Raw genomic sequence first — 22,178 nt, 5'->3', positions numbered from 1 at the left:
TCGAACATTTTTATTTTCTTGTATACGAAGCAGACAGAAAGTACTGTTTATTTCTGATACTAGAGCCTATTTCTCTGAGATAAGTTTACTTCGTATAAGGGAGCAGTCAGTGAAAAGAACGATTTTAAGGGGTTGTTTGTTAGTTGCGTTTTCTTCTTTTCGATGTTAATCTTCGATTTTTTTTAACCCTACTAATACGTTTTAATTTGAAACTTGTGAAATATTTCTAATAATGTGTAATAGTGTATAATCTATGTAATATTGTGCGATAAAAAATAAACATTATCTTACATCTCATTGGTAAAATGAAAACCAACTGGCGCATGCGTAAAAGAACGCATGGTGTCCGTTTTGAAAACGGACAGTATTGTAATTATAAGATATTCAGTTTCGAGATTTGGATGAATTTACACGTTTTTGAAGAGTAGATTCATCCAAAATAGTTATTGTTCAAAAAACACATTTCTAGAATTAATATCATATGTTTATCGGTAAGATCACTCAAAACCTGGAACGAGATTGAAAAGTGAAATATAATATAAAACTATAATAATTTACAAAATTATAGATTTTTATTAAATTTTAAACCAAATGGTTACTGGTTTGGTTCGACTTGTAGCCAATATAATTTATCTATTAGTGTGTATATTAATCTTATAACTCAAAAAATTAGATAAATGTAATTTAATTCGCAGACTCGTGGCCGAAACTATATATATGTAGTATATTTTGGATCTCATCGGTCAAAGGACAGAGATTCAAAATTCGTACTGTATTTTTTCATATACGAAGAAGCTAAACAGAACAGTCGTCACAATGCATAAGACAGAATTGTTGCAAGAGTACTTCATATTCCTAGACCAAGAAAGATTTATTCGGCTTTCATGAATACATATACATACTCGCATGCAGAAACAATCTTATCAAAACCGAATAAAAATACACTTGATAGAAAAAAATGTGTATTTTTTTTTATTAATAAAGCGTATGGATTGTGAGAAAAAGTAAAATAACTTTTTGGTAATATTTATTCACGAGTATTTTAAGTTTCAATAATTCTTCAGCATACTTGAAAATACATTTATATTTAGACATACTATAAACAGACAAGGATGAATTATTACGAAGTTAATGAATTATAACTTAGGATGAATTATTACTTAGACTTAATTATGTTATTACGGTTACAGAACTGCAGGGATTTTTACGAGAAGGTAAATGTCTTTGGAAAGGATGCTATTCTAACGTATGTAAATGGCATTTATATTTTGTATTATCATAATTTTATATCTAGTTGATTATGCATTGATTTATTGTTAGCGTATAAAATTATATTAAGTGATTAATTGTACTTATATATTGTTTACATTAGTGTATTTAATTATGTTATGATTTATTGTTAGTAAACAAATTTGGAATGAATATTTAGTTGAATTTCAAAAGGGATTCATTATATGCTTAGATGTTTATGGAACTGTGGATATGTTTTAGCACGGATATAGTGAAGATTACTTTATATTTATTGCATTAATGTTCTTTGTATTGCTTACTTTATGCAGATTTTTATTTTTGTTTGTATTTTCTTCTCCGTGTGATTTGCAAGTCAGAGTTGCTATTAAATCTAGAGTTAAATCTAATTTTAGATTTTAAAAATCTAGAATTATATTTAATCACACTGGGGATCCACACAGCGAAGGATTTAGGGATTTTGCGACCTTAGGCAGTTTATACTATGTATCCATTCTTTTAATGAATTACTCAATTCAACTCCACATTTCAATGCTTTTGTAACTAAACAATACGCTAACGATTGCTTTTAAACGATTTTTCTTCATTTTAATAAATTTGAGGGAATTTGTTCACAACATTGGTAGTAATATTATTTAGCATATAATTGATGTTATAAGTATTAAAATAAACAAGTAATATAACAATTTTTAAAAACAATTCCTATTTATGCCAATATTTTTTTTATTTTAGTTACTTTTAATTAAATAATTACAATTAATATAAATATGTATACACATATGATATGTATACACATTAATATAAATATGATACACATTAATATAAATATGTATACACATATACACATAATATAAATATGTATACACATATGACAATATTAAGTGGTAAAATAGAGCTTGGCGACAAAATTGGCGACATGGCGATGGATATAGCGACTTTGGCGACCAAATAGAAATTACTGGACAAATTCAATTACTGAATTAATATTTGAAAAAAAAAAAACCTGTATTAACATCAAGTGTCATCCACTACAAGTATTACATTAAAAAAATATAATTGAATTTGAGTGGATGAATAAAAAATATTTTATTAACGACTGAAAATTTGAACAAGATATATATAGAGAAAGTGCGAGCTAATAGTAGGATTGGAAAAGAGAATGAAATAGTTGATTTTTTTACTGCACAAGGGCCAGTACTATTCAAGTTCCAATAAAAGAGAACGTGAACATCACGGAACGCCAAGAGAGAGATGGAATAGAACGCAACGAAACTAACTTATAAAACGTTCATCAATTATATTTGAAAAAGTGCTTAGATTATCCAAATATGTTATCATTCATAAAAATTCTTATTTTTATTTATTTATTTGGCAACTAGGCCAGTCGCTTTCTATAAATCGACTCTCTCTCAGCCCGTCTGCCTAACTGCGAATCCGTCATTGGCACAACAAGTACGTGAATGGGAAGAGGTCATGTAAATAAGCAATTTCTCGTTTTCTGGTAGGTCTAGTAATGTTGTAAGACAGAGTTATTTCCACTTCAACAACAGGAGGCATCCAATGGGAACAGTTGGATAATAATGTCGGTAAATATGGCAGCTTCTGTCCTTTGTTAGATCAAACTTAAATCCTGTTTCTTACTGTAGTAATCACACACTGACTACTACGATCCACCCTGAAGCACATAGAAAAATTTGAATGACCGGACCGCCGTGACAGTTTTGGTGAGAGCTGAGATAGAGTTCCGAGGACCACCACCGGCCACAATGCGCCTCTTCCCTTGGGAAGCACGTCCCGTCCTCGGTGGGGGAGGGGGTATTCAATCCCACACCATTTCTGACCCACCCGGATACCGAGAACCACCCACCATGGCAGAAACTTCTCATCCTGAGATCTGGTGGGTTTTCTTCTTTTAGCAAAGATGATATTTAAATGGACACATAAATAACCACAAAATTGTGATATAATAAACCTGCCCGTCAAGTTGATCGATTCGGGGGTCTTCGGCTGACTGGGGTGGTCCTGTTTCTCTGTGTCCCCTCTGTTGGGTTTTCACCGTTTTTGGGTAAACTGGGGGTCTGGAGAGTATTCATTTGAATGAAACTGAATAGACAGAGCAAAGAGTAATTAATTCTATTGTGGTTGCTGTTGTATAATTAAATACATGCTGCAATTCAATATTTATTACGAACGAACGGCATTCTGTGACCAGAGGGTTCGCGAAAATCATTGACTTTATAGGCTGTAAAATGATTATTATAGAAAGAACTTTAAGAAATTCATTTTGTTATGTGATATGACTGAAAAACATGAATTCAATTAAATTAATTTATTTCAATTTAAAAAGTGTATATCTTAGGACATAAAAGAGAAAGCGGAATTCCTACTTTGAAGTTAAAAGCACGCGATTCAATGTTTTGATGAACATATTTGAATTCTATCATAATATTTAAAGATATTGTTCAGATCGTATAAGAAATTTTTTTAAAAATATCATTAAAATAAAAGGAAAAAACTGCGAGGAGATGGAATGATATTATCATGATTATCAGCTGTAAAAATATTCAATGAAGCGATCTGAAATTTGTATGATGGGTTGCTTACATTTAACCATCGCCATTCGACAATAAGTAAAGGGTGTCCCAAAATTAACGCAAGATTTGAATTTGACACCATTCGTGCAGTAAAGTGTTGGCAATCCTTTTAAAAAACTATTTGACTATTGATAGTTTAAGGTTAGTAAAAATGGAACGTTACAAGATAGAACAACGTGCTAACGTAAGATTTGAATTAGATAAAAAAAAAAACAGCTTTTTTTCCTTTAAATTGTTATACCTTTATAGAATTACAATGTACATAGAATAGGGTTATGTATAGAATAACACATGGAGCAAATGGCATCAACGACTCTGCTGGCATACACGAACTCTTTTGCCGAATTTTCCCATCATCATTTTGCATTAATGTGGCTGAATTTCGTTGATGCAACGTTGGATTTCCTCCTTCAATGCACGCGTGCTTGTGGGCTTGTTGGCATAGAATTTTGACTTCAAATTACCCCATAAAAAGAAAGCCAATGGTGTTAAATCACCCGATCTAGGGGGCCAATTCTCAAATTATCAATCTGTGGCTGCCAGACTTTCATTATTTTTGAAATATTGCTCAACAATGAAAAACCGTTGCTCTATCGTGTCACGCTCCATTTTTAGTAACCGTAAACTCTCATCTGTCAAATGATTTTTTTTTAAAAAAATAGGGTTGCCAACACTTTACTGCACGCATAGTGGCAAATTTAAATCTTGCATTAATTTTGGGACATCCTTTACTAAGAGTGATTTCTGTCTACATACGTTAGCATTATATATTATAAAATCCATCCAATAAATGACAGTTTCATTTGATACACATATATCTTAAGCGATAATATCTTTTAATTTTCGCACATAAAAATAAAAATGAAAAAATATATGTACCTTCATGAAAGCACTTAATAATTAATGAATAATATATTCCAAATGAAATACAGCAAAGCCTCGTTTATCCGAATTCGCATTAAGCAGAACTCAAATTATCCGAAGTGTCTCTGAAATACACAAAACATGCACTACACTGCGCGGGAGTAATCGCTCTTTTAAAATTATCCTAAGAAATGTTGAAACAATGCTGTGAGTCAACGTCTGCTGACGTCTTTTTTAATGAAAAGATAGCAGAAAATTGTAACTCGAATGCATTGAGAAGGGCGCAAGAAACAAATAAAAATTATCGAGTTTTCTAACTGATTAATCCATGTGCCTTAAATTAAGTATATGCTGAAGTATCCATAATTCAAATAAATGCAATTTTAATTTAAATAAAGAATGTAAGCGTAATAAATAGAGTCTTGAATTCGTATTACACTCAAAATGTTTCAGAATCAATGTCATTAGATATAAAAAAGGCAATAAACGTTAATGGCTCAATCAAAAATTGGTATTCAAAATGGCTTCCGTATCTTTCATTTAGTTAATAGACACTGTACTGTATTTAAAATCCAAAATTAACCATTTAATTTATAATATTCCATTATATACATAAATGATTTTTACAATATAATAAATATACTCTGCACTTAGGGATTGCAATACCGGTATACCGAGATACCGAATACCGGTATTTTGAGCCATTTGTACAATTTTGTAATACCGGTATTCACAAGTTTAAATACAGGTTTTTCGGTATTTACTAGAATTTTTTTTTTTGTTCAGGGATCGCGAACATAGCAAAATAGTATATGTTTTTGTTTTTATGTCTCCCTAATGGGCGAAATTAATGAGCTAATGAATGGCTTAATTAATTGCTTGCATCTAAATTAGCGAAACATGGATTATCCCTGAAAGAAGATATTGTACCCATAACGACTGATGGAGCAACAATTATGAAAAAAGTTGAAAAGTTGATGGGTGCAAATCAGCAGTTGTGCTATGCACATGAAATTCAATTAGAAGTAATAGATGTATTATACCAAAAAAATAAAGAACAGAAGAATACAAATACTGTGGAGATAGAAACTTCGGATTCCAACTTTGAAGAAAGTAAGAGTGTGATTGATATTGACAATGAAGATAATGCCAATGTAATTGTTGCAAAAGATATTGCTAATGAGGATGAAATATTAATCCATCAAGAATTGCTTCCTATAATTTATAAAGTTCGAAAAATTGTTAAGATCTTTAAACGTTCCCCTATAAAAAATGACATATTACTAAAATACATACTAACTGAAAATAAAACAGAATATGTGTTAATATTAGATTCTGAAACACGTTGGAACAGTTTACTCCTAATGATGGAACGACTTTTGAAACTGAGAAATCCAATCCAAAATGCAATCATCGACTTAAACCGTAAATTAATTTTTCAGATAGTGAATTCGACTTAATATCCAGAACTATATCAGCTCTACTTCCAATAAAACTGACTATTGAGGCATTATGTCGGAGAGATTCTAATTTATTAACAGCTAATGCAACAATAAGTTTCATGTTGCAGTCACTGAAAGAACAGCACACATCACTATCCTAAGAATTATGTATTACATTGAAAAATCGCACAAAAGAAAGACATACCGAAATAGAAAATGTCTTACGGTATTTACAAGATTATTATGATTTTAAAACTGAAAAAGATTATAAGAAAATAACCAATTCAAATCTGATGAAGTTTATAGTAAATTTTCTTAAAATTTTTTACTCACAAACCTATCCACATTCAGAAGCATTCGGTTCAGTTATCGGAGATTATGATGACACTAATGTCGATAGTGAAAAGGAATTGCCTCTTGAACAAAAATTAGAATTAGCGATAAATAATAATAAAAAAAAATCAACGAACCAAAATACAATACAGAAATCAGCTGTATCCAAAACCCTCCGACGAGAAATCGATTTATTTGAAGATGAGGGATTTAGACGTAAGTTACTTGGAAAAAGTATATCGCGCATTGCTAATAGTACCACCCACTAGCGTAGATACCGAAAGAACGATTTCGACAGCTGGTCATTTTTACACAAACTTACTACTTAATGAAAGTACAATTGATGCATTATGCTTTTTAAAATCCCATTTCAAAAATTTGTAATAGTACCACAGACTGAATAATGATATTTACACTTTTTTTTTGTGATTTAAATAAATAAGACGTTCCTTTACTTTTTTGTGATTCCTTATATATTGTTATAATTTATAAGTTACAAATTATTTTTTGTGATATTTACACTCTCTAATAAAACTGGTAAATAAAACAAAGAAATTCCTGTGTTTTCTTTCTTTTTCGAAAATTTCTAATACCGGTATTAAAACCGGTATCCCAATATTAAGATCTAAAAAATATCGAATACCGGCATTGAAATTTTGTCCGATATTGCAATCCCTATCTGCACTGTATAAAAATAAGGTAGAAATGAATAATCGCAACTTTTAATATTTAGTATTGCTAAAGGTTAATGTGAAAACAGACAGTAAAAAAGTATTTTGAACTTATATAGTTTCAGAATAGAATTTGCCGATACAATTTTTTTTAGATATGTGGGAAAGCCAAAGCTCAAATAATCCAAAAGTTAAAGGAAGTCGGAGCGTGATTAGAAAATTATTTTTCTAATGTAGATAATCAGAAACTACACAAATGTTTGATGAAGTGTTGTGTTTGAATGAAGATTACAATAAAATGTTAAATGGTTACAAGATTTCAATTCATCTTGAAAATTCTGTTGGGTAAGCGGTACTATATCAATTTTAGAAGATATAGTCACCGATTTCCATAATTTAGTCATCCATTCCATAATAACCATCCATTTAATGATGGTTAAGCTTATTTTCATGCTATTAATCATTCTGTTCTATTTCTTGATTCTTTACATCTTGTTTCCTCTGACTAAATTGAGTTTTCGGTGAGCCTCCTCCAGAGCATTTCTAATATTTTTTTTAAGTCTATTAATTAATGAAACGTTAATTAATTGCAGCTATAAAATGTCCAATGAAGCAGAGTCCATATAAAGATTTGTTTACATTTGTGTGTTGCCATTCCGTAATAAGTAATGAGAGCTATTTCTAAATCACGTATGTTATTGTTTTATACTCGTATATAAAGAGATAATACTCTATCAAGTATAATTGCTCAGGTTTCTATTCATTTTATTACATTTACTTAATCTTTACAATACTTATAAATACAGATTCCACTTATGAATTAAATTAATTATAAACATGAATACTGAATAGACAGGAGCTATAAAAAATAAATAAAATTTCCAAAAAGTTACTGAAATAAAGAATTCATCTACATAAATAATCAACATGCTGATTAAATTAAAAATGTGATGAAAGACGAATATAAATTGAACAGTTTATTAAAAGAGAGGTCTCACAATCTAAACTGCCTGGGGTCACAAAATGTCTAAATCCGCCACTGTGCGTAGGGTAATATAAATTCACGATTTTTAGCAGATTGTTGTAATTAAAATGCGTTGACATTAGCGAAACGAGCACCAACGTATTCACTCAGAAAAAAAAAACTATTTGACATGCATGCTGATTGGATAATGTATTCTTTTTTTAATCATATAAATCAGGAAAGAAAGATCATGATCATAATTTACTATTAGTAGCGACCATCATTAAAATCAGATTGTTATCATACCACTCGAATTCAAACATCAGTTATTAAAATGCCATAGATCTAAATGAAACTGAAACATCAGTCCCGAAAAGGGGATGAGTATCTCATCAACATTCTACACGAAAACGAAACAATTTCAGTTACAACCTCCGTATCTACGTGATGGAAATTTAATTTTGAAAGAAGCCGAAATTGAATTCAGAAAAAAGAAAACAAGAAAGAAGACGTTTTCATGAATAATTCCAAGCCATGAACAAGTTAATCCTTTAAGAAGCTTACATTCTTTTCTTCCAAGTTTTTTACTGCCCAAAAAACAAAACAAAACAACAAAAAAAAAAAAACATCTTTTTTAATCAACCCTCGCCACACGATAATGACATTTTAAGTAGTACGTATTCTCTGAACCGACAACACCCAAGGGTCCAAAATGAAAATGATAATGAACATTTTTTTTCTTTGTATTTTATTTTTCTTCCCGTACATCCGACATTATCATTATAAACGTACAGAACGTGGTTGAAATTGTGGATCAAAAGGTCAAAAACATTGGAGAAAATCCACCATTAAAAAACCTGACAACCTCTTATAAAATTTACGTCGTATTTGTCCTCCCCTGATGTAATTTCACAAAATGACAGGTTTTCCGAATAGAAACCTACAATTAATCTTGCGTCATGAAATATATGTGATTGTGAATTCTCTGCAGATAAATTTATGGTTGACGGAACAACGGGAGTTTAGATTTGTGTTATTTATTTCCGTTGTTCATGGTAGGAATTTTTCAGATGTAATATTTATTTCACAATAATATCTTAAAGGTTTCGCAATACTGAATTTCGAAATAGACGAACACATTTTTAATTCATTATAAATAAACTGCAACATGAGTAAAAATTTAATCGAACAAAAGTCCTTGAGATTTTAAGGAATTACAGTTTCCTTTTTAAATTATGTGCCTTGTTTATTTTCTTCTGTGTGTGTACGGAAGCAAGGTAGCTCAAAGAGCAGAACGGATGAAGTTTGACATGTGATCTTTGTATCACTATTTTTTTAAATCTGAGCTAAGTGAATATTTTCTACAAAAATTTATTTTTTATATCATAATATCAAAAAAATCACAGTTTTTACTTTCTGATATATGTAGTATAGAGAGAGTATAATAAGCGTCAGAAAATTCGAACTCGAGATTTCAACGAATCTCTACGTTTTAACTCTTCCACAGTTCGAAAAATACACGTTTGGCAAATGTTCTGTTTGTCACTGACAAAGATAACTAAAAAAAACTTTGAGCTAAACAGATGAAATTTTTATAAGATCTTCACACCAAATTTTCAGATTTTCATCAAATTTTGAACAAAATCTGTTCAGTTGAAGTTCGTCAGATCGAATAGAATTTTACGTAACTACAAAACGAAGATAGCTAGATAGATAAAATTCGGTACACAGATTTAACATCTATAGTATGGACATCTGTCGAATTTTGAGCCAAATCCATTAAGGAATTGATCGTCTGCCGGTCTGTATTTTCAGAAACATATAGATGCGATAACTCCAAAACGCAGTGACTTAAGTATATCAAATTTGATATGGGTTTGGTTTGGTTTGGTTTAGTTATATTAACGTCCTGTTTGAAGCAACACTAGGGCTGTTTTGGGACGGACCTCGTAATTTTGAACCGCGGTCAGATGACGAGGACGACACCTGAGCTGGCACCCCCCCCCCTCTCCACACCGCACCACACCAGCGGGAGGACGTTTGGTCATGACGGATTTAACGTGCAACAGACCCCCTTGCACGACGGTTCTTCGGTGGAATCGGGTCTCGAACCTGAAACCCTCCGGTTCCGAAGCCGAGACCTTACTACCAGGCCACCGCGGCCCAATTTGATATGGGATTTTATGACTACAAGTGCAATTTTGTATCAAATTTTTGGTTTATCGAGTAAACAATGTTAACCTGCGCATATCCAATTCGTTCATTGTATGAACTTTGAGCAAAACTAGGAATTGTCTCAATGCACTTTGAACAGCACTTCGATCAATCAGATCTATGAAGAAAGAAAATCAACTATAACATTTTCTGTTTTTTAAAAAATATTTCTTATCAAAAAATTGAATGAAGAACTTCAAAATCCTTGTAGAATCTATTTACTCTCTAATATATGAGGTACTCAAAGAAAAATATATTGCAATCTTTAAAAAATTGTAATTCGATATTTTGATGAATCTGCATGTTTCAGACCATCAGTCAGAGTCTAAATAACACATATTTGAAATTATGTCTGTCTGAATACGATACTCAAAAACGCTTTGAGCTTGAGGGGTGAAATCTGACCTATGGTAGCTGCACAAAATCTTAAGTTTCTAAAATTTTGAAGGAAATCCATTCCTAAGAAGTCTGTATATCCCACAAGTGAACACGATAATTATAAAACATAAAAAGCAAAAATATCTAAAGTATAGAATCTCATCAAATTTTGAACCAGATTTGTCAGAATTGCCCACATTTTGAACCAGATTTGTCAGAATTGCCCACATTTTGAACCAGATTTGTCAGAATTGCCCACATTTTGAACCAGATTTCTCAGAATGCCCATCTGCCGAGCATTTTCGCTTACATGTAAAAGCTATAACTCAAAAATCAATTGAATTAAATAAACGAAATTTCGAAAGTGATTTCGCAACAGCAATTGTACTTCTGTGCCAAGCTTTAGACTTTTTATAAGTCGGGGAAAATGTGTTCCAAATGCATATTCATTTTCCTGATATGTATTAACGACATACTAACCATTAATCGCCAAAGATCGCACACTAAATTCAATAAAAATGTGTTTCAAAATACATATTTATTTCCTGGTATGTATTAACGACATACTAACCATTAATCGCCAAAGATCGCACACTAAATTCAATAAAAATGTGTTTCAAAATACATATTCATTTCCTGGTATGTATTAACGACATATTAACCATTAATCGCCAAAGATCGCATACTAAATTCAATAAAAATGTGTTCAAAATACATATTCATTTCGTGGTATGTATTAACTACACACTAACCGTTAATCGCCAAAGGTCGCGAGAAAGTTCTGGAGAGCTGGTTTCTTCTGACCTCCTTTTTCTAAAGCAGAGACACAGTGGAAGCAAGGAATTCAATTCAATCGTCAATCTCTATTTACTGTTGCTCCATGGGAGGTGTTAAGACAAAATCTAGGAAATATCCCAATGGAATAAAGACACAGGATGTGATTCCAAAACACAAATACGTTTGCGTAGATTTCCCAATTTAAGGGGAGTGCTTGAATTCAAGATTCTTAACCTCTGGACATAACAGGTAAATACAGTAACGGCTTCACAATAAGTAAGTGATTGAGCATGATAAGGTGAGGATTTATTTATAACAAGTAATTAATAAATCGCCAGAAAAAAAGAAAAGAAAAAAATTACATGAATGAATTTCAGCAAATTCGGGCCAGAGTCAAGTCGATAGTAAAGCTAAGGTGATGTTCTAGTCTTATAGGAGATGACGATGTCACTAATTCCAGTGATGGGTCGTTATTCTCCGATTTCTTTAAATATGATGTTATCGCTCTTGTCGATTTTTTTTAAAGAAGTGTATTGGGAGTTTCTTGGGAAAGTCATACAAAGGCGACATTCAGGTCTTTTTGTATGTCTTTGTTGCTGACAAACTACTGCGTGTTGCTGATTTGCCTAACCGCCGCATTTTGAATTCTTTCTAATGATGTTATGAGTCCTGGCGGGACACAAATACGTACTGGACAATGCTTGCGGCTACTGAAAGAATGGCGGCGTATCAGTGTAAAAGTGACTACGAAAGTTGTCACGTGACTGCGGAAATTGGAAGTTGTCCATGTGATCAAAAGAAGTTACATAGGACTATTACAATGAATCGAAGCAAAACGTAACTCATTCCTGTATTAGAGCAGCTATTTAAAAACGAGGAACTTTGGGCAAGATTGGGAATGGGGAGAATGCTCAGATTTTTATTTTCAAAATCTTGCATAGGAGGATTTATGCTTCGTAGAACAGAAAAGTAAACCAAATACGAATTCTGAAAGTCTTATTGTTGACCAACTAAAACAAAAATTTATACCGAGCTATATTCTTAATAAAAAAAGACTGACAGACGGATTCAAATTTTGATATATGTCTACACTTAAGATGTTAAAATTATGTACCAAATTATACACTTATAACTGTTTGCGGTTCGAAGCTATTGAATTCTCTTGTATTTGGACAAACAGACAGACAACCTTCCTGAGGATAGATCCCGTTCGAACTTTTATGGAAATCTAAAAACAATGGTGTAATAATTTCAAAAAGTTTATAAAAACATAATCTCAACCAGTGGAAATGGTTTCACAAACTTTCTAATAAACTTGTCATGTCAGAGAACGCCTTACATGGCATTGGTGTACGATAGTTACGATACATTAATTTTTGGCTTGAATTTAGCATTTAACTGAACCTGTCGTGTCATCCTTGGCGAGTTATTATACCTGGCATCCGATAATTTTATCTAAAAATCGCATCAATGTTTTAGACACGTTTTTCTCAACCTATTTAAATAAAAATTTGACTCAAAGCTGCACTTGTAGTCACAAAATTCTATTCCAAATTTGATATATTCAAATCATTGTGTGCTTGAATTATCGCTTTGACTTATTTCTGAAAGCATAGACAGACAGACAGTTAAGTCGTAGTTCGATTTGGCTCAACATGTGACAGGTGACTACACTATAGATGTTGAATATGTGTAACGAATTTCATTCATCTAGCTCTCTTCGCTTTACAATTAACGTGTTTATATTCGAACAGCTGAGCAGCCTGACTTCCTTCGAATGTATTTTACCCAAAAGTTGATAAAAATCTGCAAATTTGCTATAAAGACCGCATATCAAATTTCAGCCGTCTACCTTTATCACAGACAGACAGAAATTATCTAAAAATGTGATTTTCGAACTCGAGGAGAGATTCGTCAAAAACTACGAGTTTGAATTGTTTGATTATTGCTATACTTTCTCTATACTATGTATATTAGAAAATGTTATTTCGAATTCAGTAGGGCCAGAAAGTAAATATTACAGCTATTTGTTATCGCAGCAATTGTTTTTAATATCTGTTTCGCCTCTCATTTGGCATGTTTTATCTCCTGACGCAGAAGGCGCCTATTAATAAATAAACACCAAAAGAAATGTATAGTATTCTCTTTCGTCCAATACACCACAGACTAACCATCAGTTGGCACATTATGAATGCCCGAGTGATAAACAAAACGACGATAGAGGACTTAATTGCTTGTCCAGTCAGTCAATATTTCTACTGAAAGTTTTATCTATCGTGTATCAGAAGGAACTGCCAAGATAATGGCATCGACGACGAACGCATCGGAAACAAACAACCTCTTTATTATGCCGTCCACTCTGTCAGCTTATCATCGGGTTCATGAATCAAATGCTTTTAGCCGATGTTTGTTTACTGTGAATATTTTTATTAGATCATAAAGAGAATAATTTGGCGTGCTTTGAATTCCTGCTTTGGATCTGACAACCGACCGTCGTTGATGGTGAGAGATGTCGGGGTGATAATGATGATCATGGAAATGAAGGCGCCGATTTTTTGGCGCCAAATTTAATTTGATTAAAAGCACATGTACAACCAAAAGGAAGTCAGTTATTTTTTGTCATTTCTTGATTTTCCAGTTAAAATATGATAAAATTTTCATGTTGATATTCTACCGATAAACTGTGATATAGATTAAATAATAATAAGATTTTGTGAGTATTTTGTACGATGTAAAAATATATTATCAGTAAATTTAATATGTGAAGTAACCAGCAGATTTAGTATCCCCAGAACTTTCGCAAGTAATCTTTAAATAAATGTGTCCTGCATGTTATTGGCGTACAATAATTATGAAATATTGGCATGAATTAAGCATTTTTACTAAATCTATCATGTCATCCTTGGCGAGGTTTCGCCAATTAATCCCTGGCATGTCGTTAAAAGTATCCGGAAATCGAATTTTTGCTTTAGACACGTTTTTCTAAACCGATTGAAACAAAGATTTGATACAAGGCTGCACTTGTAGTCACAAAATCCCATACCGAATATATTTAAGTCCGTGCGTTTCTGAATTATCGAGTTTACATATTTCTGAAAGCCCAGACCGACAGACAATCATTGTTAGATTTGGCTCAAAATTTGACAGATGTCTACATTATAGATATTAATGCTATGTTCCGAACTTTGTCTATCTAGCTCTATTCGTTTTGTAATTATCGTGTTAATTGATATTCGGATAGACGAACTTCCTTAAAATAGATTTTATTCTAACTCTGATAAAAATCTGCAAATTTGGTGTTTAGACCGTATACCAAACTTCAACCGTCTGGCTCAAAGCATTTTTGAGTTATATTTGTCACAGACAGACAGATAGACGGAGATTTTCCAAGAATATGTTTTTAGAACTGAGGCAAGTTAAAACGTGTAGATTCGTCAAATTCTTTTTGGCATTTACTATAATTTCTCTATACTACTCATAAAAGAAAGTAAAAAAGTCAATATATAGTTAGTATTTCACATGATGTAAAAATATATAGGGTGATATATAAATCAAAATTTTGTGAGTATTTTGCATGAATGAAAATGTATTGTCAATAAATTGAGTGAAGTAAAATAATAATAATAAAAACTAAATTGTTACAAATATTTCATACTAGATTTTCTTTCATTATTGATAATTTAACGTACGGAAGTTTGAATTATTTTACTTATATTGGGTGCATTTCTTTTTAAGGAAAGATTTTAATAAAAGTTTCGAATTTTTTCATCAATTTGAAATAATCAATTATCCTTCACTTAAAAATCGGTCATTTTTTAAACAATACTACTTTCTTCTGTGAAATAACTGAATTCTATTTTTGGGAACTGCTGGCCACCAAACTGTTGATGCACAAAATAATGCAATGAATCATGAAAACAAGCCAATTTAAGACAAGACCGATGAATCGAGTCTAAAATTTTATTAAACTATGATGTTTTAAACTAGAAGTCCGATTTTCCTTCGCTTTTAATAACAAATTATAATTCATTAAAATTTTGCACAACATTAAATGATTTTTAAAAGGCTTCAATTTATGTATCAGTAATTATGTACATCAAATCACAAAATTAAACAAATTATAAATAAAATATTTTCCAATTTTTCACGAACATATGCTTTGAAGAAATGCGCAAGCTATGCCATCTCGAAAGCATTTTAGTGTGTGGTTGATTTCTTTCTTACACATTTGTTTCTCGTGTATATAGTAATTAAAGAGAAATAATTGTTATCATAAATAAATTCGACATCAAGATTTTGGAGAATCACCGTCTTTTTGTGAATATAATAATTTAAAATTAATAGATAGTTGGGACATTGATAGATAGTCTTTGAGATAAACGGATGAAATTGGTATATGGACTTGAAACCAAGTCCATGGTATATGGCAGGAGTTTAGCGTTTTTTGCAATAATTTTCGAAAATATTATTGCACAAAAAGTATTTTGATACCTTTTTTAAAAAAATTTAGCCTTTTAATTACATCAATTAAATAGTCACGAAATGTTTTACTGCATTTTGACAATTTTTAAAAATGTTATTTTGCATAATCTTCTATAATATATATGGCTGTGTTGCACTGAATTTCTATAATTATATTATATATATATATATACTGCTCATTATCTGAGCAAAGTTTATAATAGGAAATATTTGGAAAAACCAAGCTTCGCAGGGCAGATTTTTTTTTTTGTAATATGTTTCTTTAAAGAAAATGTTTAGTACTAAATCGCATACTGATTACATATGAATATTTTTCAATCTTACCGACATACGAACCGATCATTTAAATAAAAAATTCATGAATGCATTTAGTTTAACATGATATTCGAAAGAATCTGCTATTTTTCAGTATTCATTTTACAGCTTATCTACCATTACTTATATATTTGAACTGATACTCAGATTTTACCATGGTGAAATCGGGTCCGAAATGGCGCTGTATGACATTGTCAGCATGAGCAAATAGAAGAAAGTTCTAATAATTTTTTTAATTAATTAAATTATTTTAATTAATTAAAAGTTTTTTTCTTTGTCCTGGGTTTATTATATACCAAAATTTAACAAATGGTTCAAAAATAAATTTGAAAAATTGATGGTAAAATAATTTGGTAAATAAAGGGTTAATCTCTCTAAATTCGAAACGGCGCCTCTTATAGCCAGGGAAGTAATGTGCACTCATAGCAAAGTGACTATGCTGAATTTATTGAAACATGTAACAGCGCCGAAATAAGAATGTTACAAAACTATCTCCAAAATAAAGAATACAGTGCAAAAAGTCCAATATCCAAAATATATGCCATATCATAATAAGAATTGAGAAAAAACTTTCGTGGAATTATCTGAAAAATTAGCGGTTTGCGTTAAAATTATGAACTTTCCGTAACTTGAAAAAGGGTTTGTCTTAAAAATGAAAAATGTATTCTCCGCTGTTATCATACAGTTTTTCAAAGTTAAGTAGTAGCAATGTGAAATTTAAGTAATGGAGAAAGTAAACAAAAACTATAAAACTCGCGGGAAGGGGATTTGAGAATCGGAATTCACAGCTTTCGTGCTACTAATATTTGATTAAAATCTCAGTGTCATACAGCAGCAAACGAAGATTCACAATTAAAACACTTTATCTTGAAAAAATTTGTGCATATGGGGAAATGTCAAAAGCAACTATCCGTTATTCAGTATGGTATAAAGGAAAGGGAAAACATAATTTCTTCATTTATTATTATTTTGTGATTATTATTATTATCTTTTGCATACTTTCTTCGCTGTTTAAATTTCAATTCGCAGTTACTTAATTTGGAAAAACTGTATGATGATACAAAAAATAAATTGTCATTTTTAAATTTTTTTTTTTTTGCAGACAAACTTTTTTAAATCACGGAACGTCATAATTTTAACTGAAAATATCTTCGTCAATTATACTGATAACTCCAAGAAATGTTTTCCAGTGTTTTTACAATGGTATACAGTACACTTATACTTTCTCGTATACGTAGTATAAAAAAAGTATAATAATTGTCAAGAAATTCGAAGTCGGGATTTTGAGAAATCTCCACATTATAGACCTCCTTGGGTTTGACAAACACATTTTTGGAAAATGTCCATCTGTCTGTCTGTGAAAAAGAAAACTCAAAAACACTTTGAGTTAAAGTTACTTTAGTTTAGTTATATTAAAACTTCCCGTTGTAAACCAACACTATTGCTATTTTGGTAAGAACATCGTAATTTTGAACCACGGTCAGATGAAGAGGACGACACCTGAGCTGACACCCCCTCTCCACACCACACCAGTGGGAGGACGCTTGGTCCTGACTGATTTAACGTTCAACAGATCCCCTTACACGACGGTTCTTCGATGGAATCGATCTCGAACCTGAAACCCTACGGCTCGCAAGCCGAGACCACCAGGCCACCGCGGCCCACACTTTGGGTTAGAGGGTTGAAAATTGGTATATGGTCTTTACACCATATTTGCAGATTTCTATCAAATTTGTTGAGGAAATTCTGTCCAGAAGTCTGTCTGTCCGGTTGTTCGAATATAAATTAACCTGATAATTAAAAACAATGAAATCTAGATAAATAAAATCGGCATGCAAATTTAACATCTATAATATAGACAGATGTCAAATTTTGAGTCATCTCCAACTACGGGATGACTTTTCGTAGGTCTGTACTTTCAGGAGCATATAATGTCTTAACTATATAATATTTGGTTTGGGGCTTTGCAACTACAAGTGCAGTTTTATATAAAAAGTTTTGTTTCAATCAGTTGAGAAAAACTTTTCTAAAACACAAAAATGATTTTTCGACATTACAAACGCATGCCATTGATTAATTTAGTACAGAGTACACGAGAAAATTCTGGGGAGGTCCCACCCATTGGTTTTACTTGTGCTTTTTGGCCGACCTCCTTTATTTTTCAGATATATGTTTGAAATTTCATTATTTTGCCGCTACTACTGTAGCCTGTCTCAATTAATTCAACATAGTCCCTTTCCTATAGGCAGGCGTTACTTCTCTGGCTATACGAGACGCCGTTTTGAATGTAAAGGGTTTAAAAGGATGACTTTATTTATCACCATGTATATAGGAACTTGAGCATTTATATTTGATGAATTGTTAATATTATCTTAACCCTTTCTAGGTCCGTGGGAAGTATGCTTCCCACCAAATTTATCAATCTTTGTATGAAATTATGTAGGTTGACATAAGTTCTGACAAATTTTTTTAGTAAAACAGAAACTAAGATGCTTCAGTTCTTTTTCTCACACAAAATGATGTGTCTTGATTTGTTCTTAATTATTAATTAAGCAAATTAATTAATCAAATTGAATTTATCTACTAAGCTAAACGAATCCCTTTACTTATTCTAATTTCAAGCCTCAAAATATTTTAACATAATATGACTAGAAAAAAATGCCCCTTTAAAGGTTTAATATATCTTTATCTTAATACATATAAAGGGAATATATCTTTTTATATATCTATATTATTTAATATTTATCTTTTAATATATATCTATAGTTAATATATCTATCTTATTATATCTTTTTATTAAGAGTATTTGAATTTTTTTTACTAATTTATTTATCTGGCAAATAGGAAAATAAATTTTCTTAATTGATCTGCTTGTAGCATCATCCAACCCAGCGGGCATAGGTAGGTACCTAATCTACCGAGTTTGAAGTTTACCACAGACTACAATGTTACTAAATTCGACTAAACGATAATAAAGAGATTTAGAAAAGTGAGGACTTCATCGAAGACGGAGACATAGGGTGGTGCGAAATTTATAGCAATGACTCGTTGAGTAGAATTGAAGAAATAAAATTATTCGCCTGAGCTTATGGATTTATGGGCGAGATATTTCAACATAACGAATGCGCTACGTAGGCTGAGTCAACCCCCATAGAAAAGGACATTTTGCTTAGCGTTCCAGACGATTGCTTCTTTCATAGCCCTCGTCCTAAGCCTCTATTCTGAAAAGCGGCAATTAACGATTTAGTTTAGGCGACATTGCAAATTGGCATGAATGTTAAAGTGACGTTTGAATTATCGAGGTTAATGCCTTAATGCCTTTTTCATGTCGCTATAAAAAATTTATTCTTGACCGGCTCCTGTAAGTTAGGGAACAATGTGTTGAATTTGAGTTAAAAAAGGAAGAATTAAATTTGTTCTCGTTAGAAACGACAGGCAGTCAAAGAAACCGACACCACTTTTGAGATTTAATATTCCAACTGAAATGAGCTGAAATAAAGGAAGCAGACTCGCACTTTTTACACGAAGTAACTGCTGAAATTTTTAATCTCTTCGGCAATAAGGAAGTATTAATATAGTTATAACCTGAGTTACGCTATCAAAATTTAAGCGATTTCTTATTTCTTCCTATTACGTTGAAAATTTACTATTTTAGAATGTAAATGTTCTCTAATAATAAGAAAGAATGAATATGTGGATGTGTTGGCATTTACAATTTGATCTAGAGCTACTGAATTCGACATAGATATACTTTGGGAATATGCATTTCCCAGCAACTTTAGAAATTTTGATTCAATCAAATTTGGCGGAAAAAGCAGATTTTTCCACCAGAACTTCTGTCAGTATTTTAACATAACCAGTAGGAATGGTACCTCCAAAATTTTCTCTATTATATTCGATGAAAAAGCCTCGCATGGCACTGGCGTACAATAGTAACGAAATATTAACCTTTGGCATGAATTTAGCATTTTTACTGATCTATCGTATGATCCTTGGCGAGTTATTTGGCGATTAATCCTTGACATGCGTTAATAGTATCCTAAAATAGCATCTTTGTTTTAGACACGTTTTTCTCAACCTATTGAAATAAAAATTTGACGCAAAGCTGTTACATAGAAATCGTCATCATTTCAATCAGCTTAAATTTAAGATAAATTATCTCTGTTAATATTTATACTGCAGAAAGACAAATCTTTATATCATATTCGATAGTATAGTAATATTTATATTAAATTCGATACTTTTATAAAATATTGTTGTTGTTTCTTATGGTACTTGCCATGGACAAGCCCGCTGTTACGAAGACAGCGATTTTAAGCCGGTTTGGGAGCGTCTCTTGTTTTTATAGTAGAGCCCTCTAGGGCCAAGAGAAACGACTTAGCTACACACACGTCACAACCCTTTTTACGGGGCGGACTTCATTCACTCATCCACAGATCGTCATTTAGACCTGAATCAAAGAACAATCACCCCTGATCCAGAACCCCCAGTGGTATTACTCTCGAAATGGAGGACTTTGTGACCACGACAGATTTACACGTGCGCCAGCCACCCCATACACGGAGAGCCTTCTGCCGGCGGGGTTCGAACTCGCAACCTAAGGGACGCGAATCCAACGCTCTACCAACCAGGCTATTCGGCCTATAAAATATAATTATGGGGAACAGATGGCAACATAAAAAGTCAGATTTCGTAATTTTTTTTAAAATCGATTTTACACTTGCTCGTATACGACGGAAAGAAAAGGCATTGTAATCATCAAAAAATTCAAAATGCGGATTCTGCTGAATCTTCCTGAGTTCTAAAAACACATTTTTGGAATTATGCCTGTCTGTCAGAGAACACTATAACTTAAAAAATCCCTTTGAGTTCGGTGATTGAAATTTTGTATTTTGTTTATTATATCAAATTCGCAGATATCTATCAAATCTTGACTGGAATCCATTCGGATGCAGTTTGTCAGTCTAGCTGTCCGAGTACAACTGAACGCGGCAATTAGAAAATATAAAGAGCTAGATTGAAAAAATTTGGCACATAACTTTAGCATCTAAACTATAAATCACTCTCAACCAAATCCATCAAGGGGTTGACAGTGTGTTTGCCTGCACTTTTGTATTCCGGTAATTGCGATATTTGGTAAATGTAACAACTTAAGAAAATGAAATTTGGCTCATAGTTTTAATATCTAAAGTGCAGGTCATTACAAAATTTTGAGGGCCGGGGGAGCATGGTTGGTTGGACGATGGATTCACAACCCTTTGGTTGAGAGTTCAAACCCCGCCGGTCAAAGTCTCTCCGTGTGTGTGGTGGCTGGAGAGCGTATAAATCTGTCGTGGTTACAAAGTCCTCCATGTCGAGAGTAATGCCACTGGGGCTACTGGTTCAGAGGTGATCGTTCTCTTATTCAGGTCTAAATGACGATCTGTGGATGAGTGAATGAAATGCATGAATGAAATTCACCCCGTAAAAACGGTTGTGACGCGTGAGTAGTTAAGACGTATTCTTGGCCCTAGATGGCGCTACTGTAAGACAAGAAACGCTCTCTCGGCTGAAAATCGCCAACTTCGTCAGTTGACTTGTCTATAACAAGTGCCATTAGAAACAAAAATAACAACAAAATTTTGAATGAAAACTACAAAGGACTAATGTCTGTCAGTATGCACTTCTGGGCGCATGTAAATAAATAATTCAAGAAAGTAATGAATTAAATATTTGAAACTTAATACATCACCTTATAATTACAATTATAATTCTGCGTGAAATTTTTTTTCTCAGTCAATCGAGAAAAAGCGTCAAATATACACTGAGATGACAAAAGTCATGGGATACTTCCTAATAATGTATTGGACATCCTGTTCCTCGGTGAAGTACAGTAATTCGATGTGGCATGGATTCA

At 32.2% G+C, this 22,178-nt stretch overlaps 1 protein-coding gene across 3 annotated transcripts in view; it reads right to left on the bottom strand.

Annotated features, from left to right (window-relative positions):
• The window catches only part of LOC129969440 (ADAMTS-like protein 5), a 166,230-nt gene that overhangs the window by 51,944 nt on the left and 92,108 nt on the right, over positions 1–22,178 (bottom strand). The window lies entirely within an intron of this gene.

This window comes from Argiope bruennichi, chromosome 5 (genome assembly GCF_947563725.1).
Source record: "Argiope bruennichi chromosome 5, qqArgBrue1.1, whole genome shotgun sequence".
In the NCBI taxonomy this organism is placed as follows: Eukaryota; Metazoa; Arthropoda; class Arachnida; order Araneae; family Araneidae; genus Argiope; species Argiope bruennichi.
The sequence above is the reverse complement of the archived record's forward strand: the minus strand, read 5'-3'. Positions and strand labels throughout refer to the sequence as shown.